Raw genomic sequence first — 13579 nt, 5'->3', positions numbered from 1 at the left:
TCCATACCTCTCTGGAAAGGAGACACCATCTCAGGTGCATGAGGATACAGGCTGCCTCAGACGAGTCTGGTCACACACAAAGGTGCAAGTTCAGCAGAGCCACATGGGGTAGAATGAGGTACTACTATGGGTACACTCTGACCTCCAATGCTTGCACCCCGTGAATCGGACACAGCACGCAACGAGCAAGCAGTCTGTATCTCACACAAGAGAGATAAGACACAATCAACAAAAAGGGCCACCGGGGTCCCACAACTGGTAAATCCGCTCACCACCAACTAGATGCTTATGATGTTTGGGGTCCCCATAGTACAGGAACCACACGTTCTAGATGCAGGCAAGATTTCTAGGCTCTGCACCAGACAATCCGGTTTGCAGACACAGGTCTTAGTTCCACGTTCACACCACACTACCTATAGGGATTCAAAAGCCAAGATGGGAACTTGAGAGGACATTTCTCTCCAGATGTCACAGGTAGATGGTGTAGGTCCCTTGGGGAAGATCTTTGATGTCCCTGAGATCTCCGGGAGAACAAGAAGCCCGCGGTTGGGCCCTTGGAGAGCACACTTCAGGGTGCCATACTTCAGCAGGTCCTCGGCCCAGGCAGCCTCTATTCAGACCGTTATCCTTGCTGTGAAGGACAGAGTCCTCTGACAATGCGCACCATGCAGTCCGGGTTCTCCGGTCAAACGTCCCCACCAGCGTATCTCACCCTTTGCTGAAAGATGGCACCCGTAGTTATATTGTTGTGTCTTTGAAGTTCGAGGTGATTTGGGTGGTTTTCCTTTGAACCACATATGTCTCCCCTAAATTGTAGGCCTGTCTATTATGTGGCTGTGGAATGCAGATCTTAATCTTAAGTGGGGCCATGATCCGCCCCCTAGGGGCTAAGTGTCACAATCTCTATCTTCAATCTATCCCATAAATAGCAGAGGTCTGCCTTTCCTGGTAGTCAAAGGTAAATGCACAGTTGTGCCCCCCCACCCCCCCCAACATCAGGTGTCCACTGGAGCAAGACAACATGGTCCCCAAGACTCTTGGAGCATCGAAAGGTCCCATATTCTACATGTGGTATTTCTAAGCGAGTAATGGCAAAAGCCCCTTTTCCGATGGAAAGGCGTTGGCACTGCAAATCCATTGATGTGAAATATCATGAGGTTGCTCCACTGCAACCCATTATTGAAGTCTGAAATAATGTCAACCACTTCCTCATGTTAACCTATGGGAAGAGCAGGCCTCATAGGCAGTGGAAATACACATAGGTATTGCTCACTTCGTGGGCGCACATGCCCTACTGCACACGTCGACCTGCGAGGGCAGGAGGGACACACGGTTCCCTGCTCCAGTGGTGCAAGTGTGCCTGCCCGAGTCTGCACAACAGACTGGGCACCGGTTTAACTTCGGTGTGCGGGCACAGTCCTGCATTGGCAGGCTGCACACGCAATCATGGGCACCAGAGGTTTGGATACGCACTCACTTCAGCCTATAACGGCAAGCTTCTCATGAATTTACTCACAATAGATGCCAGTGTGTGCCCACCAATCTGCAATGATAGAATGGCTCGTGTTTCAGAACATGGAATCAGCACCACTTTCCAACACACATAGGAAGGGCGAACGCACTTTCACAGGGCGCGGCAGGTTGGGCACATGGCTTCCCCAGGCCCTAGCAGCTTTGATGCAAGTGAGCACACAGCACCCCGTTCTGACTTGCTGGACATGCGTTGACACCCTTATAGGTGCGATGGCGCACTCCTGGCCAGCGATGTATGACCAGGCATCTTGCCGCTAGCACCATCAATGCAAGCACGTAGACACATGCCACACTGGCAGGCCTAACCCAGAGGTTAGAACACCTGGGATGCAGGTATACGCTCATCAGCTTGTGATAGCAGGTTGGGCATGTATCCATAAATGCCAGAGGTGCCATGGCACATCCTACAGCCTGCCTCTGCAGCCCAGACACGTATCCAAAACAACTTCAGGGCAGGTACACACACCTCGCTCTTCGTTGGAAGACCAGCCAATGTTCTGGAACAGATCTCAGTGTCTCTTCCTAATATGTGTAGGGAAGTATACAAACTTCCAGATGGACTTGACAGTGAGGATGTGTGCAGGGATCTGAGGCCACTCCAGAGAATCAGCAACACCCCAGGAGCATCCATGGATAGATCTGAACTCTAAGGCAGGTGGAGCTCCATTTAGGGGTTCCTCACTACCTGGGCAGGGAATATCCATATGTGCCCACCCGACCTTCAACCTACCACCCCCCATGGTGCCCATCAGGGCTTCCCGGGGGGGTGCCCTCATGGTATGGGATGACCCACTCAGGGTTGGCTGAGGCATAAGTGATGCCAATCAAGGCAGGGGCTCAATGGCACCCTAAAGGCCTGTCCAGGCAGACCTGAGATAGGGTTGATGGCTATCTGGTGGGTGGCACACTCAGTGCTACGTCCCACTACTAGCCAGTGTGGTCCCTGCCCCGGGTATGTGGTGTGCATGCTAACGGGGCACACAAAGGTAAGGCCCCTAAACCCATCACATACATATCCCCATCCCAATACGGGCATGGCGGCCGCATGCACCCTCCCCCTGCAGTACAGTGGGAAGGAGCCCAGATTCCTAAGGTTTGGCAGAGAGAGTCAGCAAAGACTAGGATTTAAAAGCAAACGTTTTGAGGTAATTTCCCCAAAGAAGGCCATCTCCAACACACCTAAACTACTTACACCATCTAACAAGGATGCACTTACTAGCATCTCACACAGTAGAGAAAACACGTGGAGAGCAGATCAGGAAAAGAAACATACGCTAAAATGAAAATTGCTGATAAAATATACTGAATTCTGTGAACATTTTTAACAAGTTTCTCATATTCTAATATATAGAAATTAAAAAAACAGCGAAGCAGGTTCAAAAACAAAATTGTCCTATATATGTATCCTCCTGTCTATTTCCAAAATGTTTTCAATGTGCAATGAGTGCGGAAGGCTATGGGTTGGCAGTGATGGCTCCTTTGGTCAGGTCGCTAGTCACAAGCTTTATATCTAGGTGACCAGGGCTGGAACACCTTATGTTTCACTTGATTAAACTGTGTGATCTTGGCGTTGCTTTGACAGCGCTGCTCCGTTTCCTCACCAGAAATAAACATGGCAGGAGTGCAGCTGCAGGTGAGTGGTAAAGAGGAGTTTATCACAGTTTGTGAAATCTGGGAGAAAGGTCTTACTTAGCTCATGGGCAGATGATGGCCCATCATTTAACATCTTTAAATTGGGGTGAAAGGAGGACATGTTGCCAGCTTGACACACATTGAAGTGCGCTTCCTGTGGCCGAGCCCCTTACTCGTGCACAGCTGCAACCCTCCAGGCTATCCCTTCTCGGGGCAGTGGTGTAACACAAAACATTTGATTCATCTCACATAACATGTGGAGAATTAGGGATAACTACCACCAAAAAAGCAAACTCAATCCTGACCCCCATGTGACCTCCAGGCCACATGCTCACAATCCAATAAAGTCAGCCCAGCCTTTTACCTTACCAGGTCTACGCAGAGAGCACTATTCAATTGGGTAACAGTGAAACTGCTATTTACGGCGCCTTTAATAAGAAACATGATGACCTGTGTGCTTGAAAGAAACCTGTTCTTATTACTGACAGTAGAATCCGAGCTAGCTGCTAGTGCCGTACACCCTCACTTTTAATGGCAATGGATTTCTGGCCTGAGGTCTGTGTGCTGAGCTTAGTTTTAAGTATAAAGGGTTTCTAACCTGCCCTCTGTATTAACTCCTTCAATGCTCATGACGAGCTGAGATCGTCATGAGCCACAGCGCTCCGGTGCTCATGACAAGCTCAGCTCGTCATGGCCCGTGGAACGCTCAGGTGCGGGGAGAATTCCCCCGCTGTGCTGAACGTTCCATGGAGCCAATGCACCTGTGACGAGCTGAGCTCGTCATGAGCACAGGAGCACTGTAGCTCATGACGAGCTCAGCTCATCATGAGCATGCGGGAGCTTTGCACACCCCCCTACCCCCCAGCACAGCCCAGTAATAACCCCCGCAGAAAAGGGGTTAATGGAGGACGCTGGAACATGACACACAGGAATTAAATAAAATGTTTTTTTTGCTTCACTTTCACTTTACACACGATCATCGCTTCTTCACTTAGAAGAGAATATATTTTCTCCTGGTGAATGGCACATCTATGGGCTCTTGTTTAGCTCCCAGTTATGCCAATGCATTCATGGAAATAGGAGAGAGGTGTTTGCCTCAAAATGTTCTAAATAGAGTTTCACATTAAAAAGACTATGATGGAACATTGGAATTTACTTATAGAAGTACATGACTTTAATGGAATATTTCAAGTAACATGCATTTTTACTTATGAACAAGTAATCGTATCACAATTTGGGTTTGTGACCCAATACTAATGAGTTGTCTGAGAGGGGCTTGTTTGGGGCATCCCTTCCAAATACTGAATCAGATTGGTATGTAAAATGTTTTGCAACTGAATTCTGGTTGCTAAATAGTCCTCTTTTACCATCTTCTCAAATGAGGTGGTAAACCATTCGCAAATGGGGACCCTTTCCCAGGGCACAAGTCCTAAAAAAAGAAGTTGGGTGACTAACCTAGTTAATCAGTATGCAAGTGGTATCACAGTGCGTGACATCACAGCACACAACATTGCAGCACACGATATCGCGGCGCATTACATTGCAGCACGTGATATCACGGCGTGTGACCTCACAGGAAGTGGCATCAGATCTTAAGCCGTCTCCTTTATGTTTAGCAGGTGTATCATGGGTACATTTGAGCACATTTCGAGTATACTTGCAAACCCTCCTGATTTAGGCAGAAGATTCACACTTTTGTACGCTACACATAAAACAATGTTGCCTTTTGTCAGCGTAAAGCTTCCTCTAGCCATAGTGCTTCAAAAGAAAAAATAGTGCTATTTAAATTATTACCACGCCTGCTCAGGGGTAGTAAGCGCTATATAAACGCTATTTATTTTGAGCAAATACTAGGAAAGATCAACACATCTGATATTCTTACAGTGCATGCATATCTCCTAAACTGCCTGAACAAAGTGAAAAGCTTCCTCTCTTAAGTATGTGGGAAGTGCTAACAAGATGTGAGCCTTTGTTTCCCCTCTGCTGCATTTTCTTCTAGGTGTGAGGCTCCTGACTGCTGCTAGCCAGGAGACTCGTACAAAAGGATGCCTGATGACCCCTCAGATTCGCCTTTGTTATGGGCCGAGCAGGTGTCCGAAATAAAAGAGCCACATCCCTTCCCCGCCTGCACGTTGTTGTGGATCGAAAGCAGATAACCACATGCAGGCGCTGCTGAAAGTGTCCTGGTGTTTGGAAATTACACCGGGACAAATTCAGCCTTTGTTTCAGTATGGCCCAACTTCTTGGCAGGGTGGACGACGTCCACCCTGTGAAAAAAGTGGGTGGACGCCATCCACCGACGTGTACCCCCGACTCGTGCTCAGCCTTTCCCCTTTATAAATGTTCACAAAAGCATTTTTAAGAGTAGGCAGGGGTCCTACCTACTCTTAAAAGAATGAAACTTAGACTTTTAATTTTTTTAATTTTGAAACACAACCCTTTTTTCTGTAAGGAAAATGGGCAGCATTAAAAAGAAGTGCTGTATTTAAAAGCAATCAAAGACACAGTGGTCTGCTCCGCTGCCCACCATCCCTGTGATGGCTGTTATTCCTTGTGGGTCACAATTTGCAAACTACCTCATTAATATTCATGAAGTAGGTCTGAATTATGGCCCACTAGGAATCAGTAATTTGCAATCCGGCCTATTAGTGCATAGATCAGCTGTCAAACTACCAAAATCATTATTTTTGTGAACAGTGCTACATATATTTGGCCCTATATTTTTTACAACCAAAATTTGATTTTGTGACTTGGTCTACTTACTATTAGGTCAATTTGCAAAATCATCCTTTTGTGTGCCTAATGCTTATTAATTCAGCGGGCCGCAATGTGTGACCCTGGATTGTTGCTTACAAACACAGGGGTGATACCTGCGACAGACATTAGACCACTACCCATATATTTGCATTTGCAAACAATAAACATCTTTTTTTTTCAAAACAGTCATTTAAGGAACGAAGGTTTTTATTAAAAGAAAAAATATTTCCAGTGGGGACCACTGCCTACTCCACCCTGGGGCTGCAAGTATGAACCCCACAGGAGCAGGATCCCTTGGGGAAGCTGCTCTGGTAAAAAGGTTTGCGGCTGTAATTGCAGCTGCAAAGCATTAAAACATTGCATACCGAATCACAATTTGGAAGGAATGCCCTTTTACGCACCTTCCACATTGTAATTCATTATGGGTCACACAATCCATTTTATGATCTGGAAAACTTTTTTTGACCTCATAAAATGGATTTTGTACATTTGAAAGATCCATTTTGTGGTCTGTAAACATGTGTAATTTTAGGAATTGCAAAGTTTGAAAAAGCAAAATTGCTTAGTACATCTGGCTCATAGTTTGAAGAACTAAACTGGCTACACACAATGTCACAAAAACTTCAGGAAAAATAAAAAGAGGCACATATCCTTTCCTCCTTATGGCCATTCTAATTAAATAATGAATACGGGGTGAACTTGTGGCAGATCTACACAGTGGAACAAAAAATAGAAAATAACATTATGTCACTGTCAATATCAGTAACTGCATTTATCGTTGGAAGTTTCCATATCACTTAACCTATCTAGGTAACACTGAGTTGGTGTCTGAGGTCCAATAGTTATACCAAGTGCCTCCTTTGAAGTGGAAGAAGCTTCCAAAGGTGACCCTTTGAAGTGCACAGATTTCCTGCATACCCTGACCTTGATTCAGACTAAATACAAGGGGGTATGCAGCCCTTTGTGCAGAGGCAGGACACAACTTGTTCAAGTGTAAGTAGGGTAGTGCCCAGGTCCGCCCTCCCATTCTGCCAGAAATGGACCATGCAGGCGCACTTAAGCTGTCTATTGTGTCTGGCTTTCTAGGAGTGCAGTGAATATTATAGTATTAGCTCTCAGCTGAGCTGGGAGAGGTGTTGCTGCTTGAGGAATGTTTTTATATTGGATACTATAATATTCACTGCACTCTAGAATCTCATCCCATAATGCTTTGCAGGGCCTTTGGATGGGATTGTATTTATGCCCATAACTGTACTTGGGGTGGACCTAGGAGGATGGGACCACCACCGAATCGTTCAGCGTGATGTGTTCTTTGTGTTCAATGTATCTGCTTGGTTCTCTCCCTAGGTGAGGGAGGACCCCAACATCTTCACCTCTCTCACTGCTTGCTATATTTTCATTTTCACTTTTGAGAGATGACTATATGATAGTGATATGAGCATAGTCATCTCACCATCATATAGTCATCTCATGACCGTGAGATGACTATATGCATATACATCATGCTGAACGATTCAGTGGTGGTCCCATCCTCCTATGGCTACCTCAAGCACAGTTATGGCCAAAAATACAATCTAATCCAAAGGCTCTGCAAAGCATTATGGGACAAGATTCTAGAGTGCAGTGAATGCTATATGCATTTTAGCATGTAAAGATATAGGGCCAGATGTAGGTGAGGGACATTTACAGATTCTAAAATTCGGAATTTTACCGATTCGGTATTTTAGAATCGGTAAATGCTATGTAGGGAAAAATTCGGTAAGTATTTCCGAATCGTTAAGATTCGGTATTTACCTTATCGGTATTTATCGATTCTGTATTCCCCATTCATTCCTATGGGCCTGGAGGCCCATTGGAATGAATGGGAATTACTGAATTGGTAAATAATGATTCGGTAAAAGGGGGAAAACATTGAAGGGTGGCAGGGTGTCACTTTGACACCCTGTTGCAACCCTCAATTGTGTATCGGTGCACATGTGGCACACATACATGCCCTAAGGGCATGTATGTCTGCCACATGGCACTGAAATAATTTGCATTAAATTGCTTTTTTGGGGGTTTTTGTTATTTACCACCAACTTGTAGTTGGTGGTAAATAACAAATCCTAACATGGGAAAAGCACGCATTTAAGTGCTCCCTACATTAGGAATTCGGTAATTTACCGAATCGGTATTTAAGAATTCGGTAATTTACTGAATCGGTATTTAAGAATTTGGTATTTTACTGATTCCTTAAATTACCGATTCAGTAAATTACCGAATTCTTAGATTAGGCCCCTACATCAGAAAAGCCTAATACCGGTCGGTAACGGCCGAAATTCGGTAATTTCGGCCGTTACCAACCGGTATTAGGCTTCCTTCATCTGGACCATAGTTACTTGCTGTTTAGCAAAAGGTATGGGAGGTTTCTGTTTTATTAATTGGGCTGCCAACTTTGCCCACCCTGACTCCGTGACCCTTCATAAGTGGATCGCGGAGGCAGTGGAGGTCACTGCCCCAGCAAAAATAATGAAATCCTTTAGGAAATCGCCCTCCTCCCCCCTGGTTTTCAGAGAAGCTGAGAAGCATGAAAAGTAGATCTAAGCAGCTGGAGAGACACTGGAGAGTGAATTACGACAACTCTGCTAAAGATGCATACAAAAAATCACTAAAAGAATTGCACAAGTCTATGAAGAAAGCCAGGAAAGATCATATAGCTAACTGTATTGGGGAGGCTGATAAACCTGATAAAGTTATTTTTAAAGTTGTTAATTCCCTCCTTAAACCCTGTGAGTTGCTGATTGAGGTTCAACCCTCAGCGGCACTATGCGAGGAATTATCAGAGTTCTTCGATAATAAAATCCGTAAGATTTACAACACATTTTCGGCCGCAGTTGAAACGGCTAAACCTGATATATTGATAAGGAAAAATCCCAGACCTCTCCTCTCTAATTTCACACTGATAACACAGAAGGAAGCTCTGGCGGCCATTCAGAGCTGCAAGTCAGGATCACTGGAGGACCCATGCCCTTCAAAATTGTGGAAGGAGCTAGCTAACTCATCCTCTCAGGCATGTCTGAAATTTGGAACACCTCCTTGTCCAAAGGCATTTTTCCGGATTTTGGAAGCATGCCATGCTCCTCCCCCTCAAGAAGAAGTGAGCTCAATAACTATAGACCAATTTCTCTATTGGCTGCACCTGCAAAAATGCTAGAAAAAATAGTGTAGAAACAGCTGGCCAGCTTTATTGAGAGCCACAACATTCTGCATGACACACAATCAGGGTTCCGCGCGGGATTCAGCACGGAAACCGCGCTAATAGAGGTGGCGGATTCAGTTAGGATGGAGTTGGATTCAGGGGCATCAGCTATGCTGGTGCTCCTGGATCTCTCTGCAGCATTTGATATGGTGGACCACTCCATCCTTTCCCAGCGCCTTCAGGATCTGGGAATTGAGGACACAGACCTGCAGTGGCTTAAACCTTTCCTCTCTGGACGCACGCAGAGGGTGGCATTTCAACCCCATCAGTCCAAACACAAGCCCCTATGATGTGGGGTCCCTCAAGGGTCAGCCCTGAGCCCACTGCTTTTTAACATTTATTTGGCGCCATTATTTTCAGTGATTGCCAACAGGGGAGTGAAGGCGATCATCTCATACGCCGACGATACCCAGCTGGTATTTCCTTTCAAAGATCTGTCAAGTGCCTCTTTCCTGAATTTTAAGAGTTGGTTAAAAGACATAGCGCAATGGATGAATAACAACAAACTCACGTTGAATGCCAAAAAAACGGAGGTGTTGTTCTTCGGTAACAACCAACCTCCCTCCGCGGACCTTTGGTGGTCGGAGGAACTGAGTTGTCCCCCCGCCCCCGCAGGATGCGCAAAAAACCTGGGAATAAAATGGAAGGTGGATCTATCTATTTTGGGCCAAATTCAGCAGGTGACAGGCGCTTGCTTTGGTAGTCTGAAGAATCTGCGCAAAGTCTTGCACCTTTTCCCAGAAAACTGCCGTCGCTCAGTGGTTCATGCTACAGTGACCTCCTGGCTGGATTACGCAAATGCCCTTTATCTCAGGGGCGTAACACAGGCCCCCGCAGCCCACGCATTGCGGGGGGGCCCCCACGTTCCAGGGGCCCCATCAGCCGAGCCAGCCCAGCAAGGAATACATATCCGTCACAGTATATTTGGTGATTAAATGGTAACGGCATCGACTTCGTTCATTGCAGCAGCACCTCGCCGTGGCCTCTGCATATTAGTGCAAGGTGCGCAGAAGGCTGCGAGTTCTTCACTCTCAGGGTGGGGCTGGGCTTGTCTGGGGTCAGGGACCATTGTCATGCTCAATTAAAATCGCGTGTGTGAGGCAAGGCCTCACAGAGACCAGAGATGACAGATAGGGACCGTGAGGCCGCAGGGCATCATTTAAATATTTCTAGCTCCTGGCTGGCTTTTCACTGCAGTGTTGCCCTGTTTTCTGCTGCCAGCAGGTGAGTCTGTCCATCCGTCCACGTCAGTCCGTGTCAGAGGGTGGGCTAGGGTGGAATGAGATGCGTCGTGGCGCGGGCGGCTGTGATTAAAAGTAAAAGGTAATATTGGCCTAAAGGTTTGTCTCGGACTTTCTTCCACCATGAAAATTCTATTACCACTACGTCTCTAGACACCCACATGGCCCTCGTGACGTTTCCCTAGTAACTGTCCCATCAGTTCACCACACTCGGTAACTGCCACCATGCCGAGGTCTTTCTGGAAGGAGCCTCAAGAAAAATGTATGGGCCGCACTGAATATTTATTGAGCGTTGAACTGAGGCCGCCAATACTTTCCACTACTTGCATTCTTTTGAGCGCTGCAGTTTCCACCTGAAATTAGCAGCCCTCCTAATTGAATCCTGACGTTACACAGTGAAATATTTACCAATTTATCAAAACACTGCTGTGTTTCAAAATATTACAGCTATGCAAGGTAAGCAGTTCGTTCTTCAGTGCCTTCCCTTCTTAAGTTCTTTTTTTCCTTGTTGCTTCCTGTTTTAATCCATTCCATGAGGCTCTGATTGGTATTTGTTGAGTTGCGTCCTGGTGCAAGAAAGCTAGCCAGGGAGAGACATGTGGTTGTCTGTGAACGTGTTAAGTGTGTAACTTGTTTTTTTAAAACTTGATAGTCACTAATGTTGTAGTTGCTCAGGTTCTGCGGCAATAAGCATAGCAGGACACTCCTAACAACTGTCATATTTGTGGAGAGCACTCCGAAGTGACTCTTGGTGCTATTGACAGTTAACAGATGTTTATGGTTGCCCAGCCCAATGATACTCAGTTTATCATCCTCAGAAAGATGAAAGCCTGTGTGGACCCAGCAGGGATTGAACCTATAAACATGGGCTCAATCGTAGTTCACTTTAGCGGATGGAATTATTCACTGAACAACCAGACCCACAGTCTTGAAGCACAAATTCTTAAATAGATCAATATTTTAAGCAACACATTGAGCGCTGGTATTTACGCCCTATGATGCAGTGAAAAGAGGTGAGTAATGAAAACTTTTAAGGCAATCTGATAGCATAGTTATGCACAGCACTCACCACAGGCCCGAAAATTTAATGTCTGGTGAAATTTCTAGAAAATGATCAATTGACTTAATATGAAAGTTAATTGAACCTGTCCAAATCCAAGCTCAGTATTGAAAGCCCTGCGTTCGGAGTTAATACTTTTGACAGTGTAATATCTCATTATGGGTATATTTTCCTAACCAGGTAAGCTGGCATGGGCCTCAATGAACAGGAAGGTTCACTGCTTAGTGACCTGAATGTCTGAAGTTCGGATTCTGGTAAGGGAAGCTGAGACTTCCATGCCTCGAGGTTGGTAAAATGAGAGCCATAAACTGGGTGAAAATAATATCTGTCAGTTACAGCATGCACAAATGGCAGTAGTATGCAATGACTATGTACATGCAACCTATTATTATTGTATTTCAGCCACTGGTGTTTTGCCACACCTAGGACCGACACATTGGGAATTGTTTGGTGACACTGGTGTTTGGCCAGACCTAGGACCAACACTTTGGGTATTTTTTGTTGACGCTGGTGATTGGCCAGACCGAGGACCAACACTTTGCATATTGTTTGTTGACACTATTGTTTGGCCAGACCTAGGACCAACACTTTGCATATTGTTTGTTGACACTATTGTTTGGCCAGACCTAGGACCAACACTTTGTTTTGGTAATAGTGCACTGTATGAAACTTATATTCAGGTTATTATTATAAATGTATATGAGCCTTCAAAGACATTAAAAATACATTAGTAACATGAAAAATAAAGATTGTTATACGATACATTAATATATATTTAAGAAGCTTTATAAAAATGTAAATATAGAGTAACAGATATGTTGATTGAGAGGAGACAATATTTCTGTGTAGACCTCACTTGATGATTTTTCCGCACATTTCATAAACTGAGGATATAAAAACCTACATGGCTGTGTTTTCATTATCAGGTAAATAATACACGAGGAAGGTTATACACACCTGCCTTTCAGTGGTGACAAATCAGCCAGTCTTGGGTTTGGGCCACCAGACCCCCATTGAAGCTTGTAATGATAATCTGTCTGTTCTCAACAAAATTTCATTCTACCCTTGGTTTCAAGAGAAATTGACATAGGATCGCTGCATATTGACCAAGGCTGAGTAAGCTAAGATCTTTTTTCACTTAAATGTCATGCAGTGTTCACTATCTAATATGTAAATAGCCTGTGGGATGGCCCTTTTCAAGGACACTTTTAATTGGCTGGTGAACTATCTGTTACATTCTTCTAAGGCAATTAAAAACTCAGTAGTGCATCATTGAAATGCCTAGAAAAAGCACAATGTTACAAATTATTTTAAGTTAAGTCTTGCTTTAAAACCAACTTCAGCGAGCCCTCCTTTGAGTGCCCTGTAGGTGTCTGCAGTGGATAACCGCAGCCAGGGCTAGGTGTAGATGCCTGAATAACCAAAATCAAGCTGCAGAGATTGCACTGGGACAGAGATCCCCACCGAGCAAAGGGAGTACAGGATTGTTGGACCTAGCCCTTTGTGTAGGGTCACCCCCATTATTTTGGCCTTCACCCCGTCTGTTATCTGAACCAGTTTTTGTTTCCTTTTAGGACTCTGCGCTGTTTACCACTGCCACACTGTGGTAAAGTGTTTGTTCTCTCTCCTCTAAGCATGGTAAAATTGGCTTACACCCAATTACAACATTTAATTTACTTGTAAGTCCTAGTAAATTGGTACTACATGTAGCCAGGGCCTGTATATTAAATTCTTACTAGTGGGCCTGCAGCACTTATTGTGCAACCCACTCAAGTAGCCTTTTTAAACCCCATCTCAGTCTGCCATTGCAGCCAGTTTGTGCAGTTTTAAACTGCCATTTCGGCCTGACAGAATAGACCTTTTTCCAAAACTTTCCTTTTTATTACATATAAGTCACCCATAGGGTAAGCCCTAAAAACCCATAGGGCTGGGTGCTTTGTATTTAAAAAGTTGGATATGCACTTTAAACTTTTACATGCCTCTCAAATTTGTTTTTTCCTATTGTAAGGCCTACCCTTCCCATAGGATTACATTGGGATACCTTATTACATTTAATAAGTGATAACGTTTGTTTGAGAGCAGGTAAGACTGTTATGTTTGGAGACTGGGGAATTGTAA

This window comes from Lissotriton vulgaris, chromosome 9 (assembly GCF_964263255.1).
Source record: "Lissotriton vulgaris chromosome 9, aLisVul1.2, whole genome shotgun sequence".
NCBI lineage: Eukaryota > Metazoa > Chordata > Amphibia > Caudata > Salamandridae > Lissotriton > Lissotriton vulgaris.
This window is presented reverse-complemented; position numbering follows the sequence as displayed.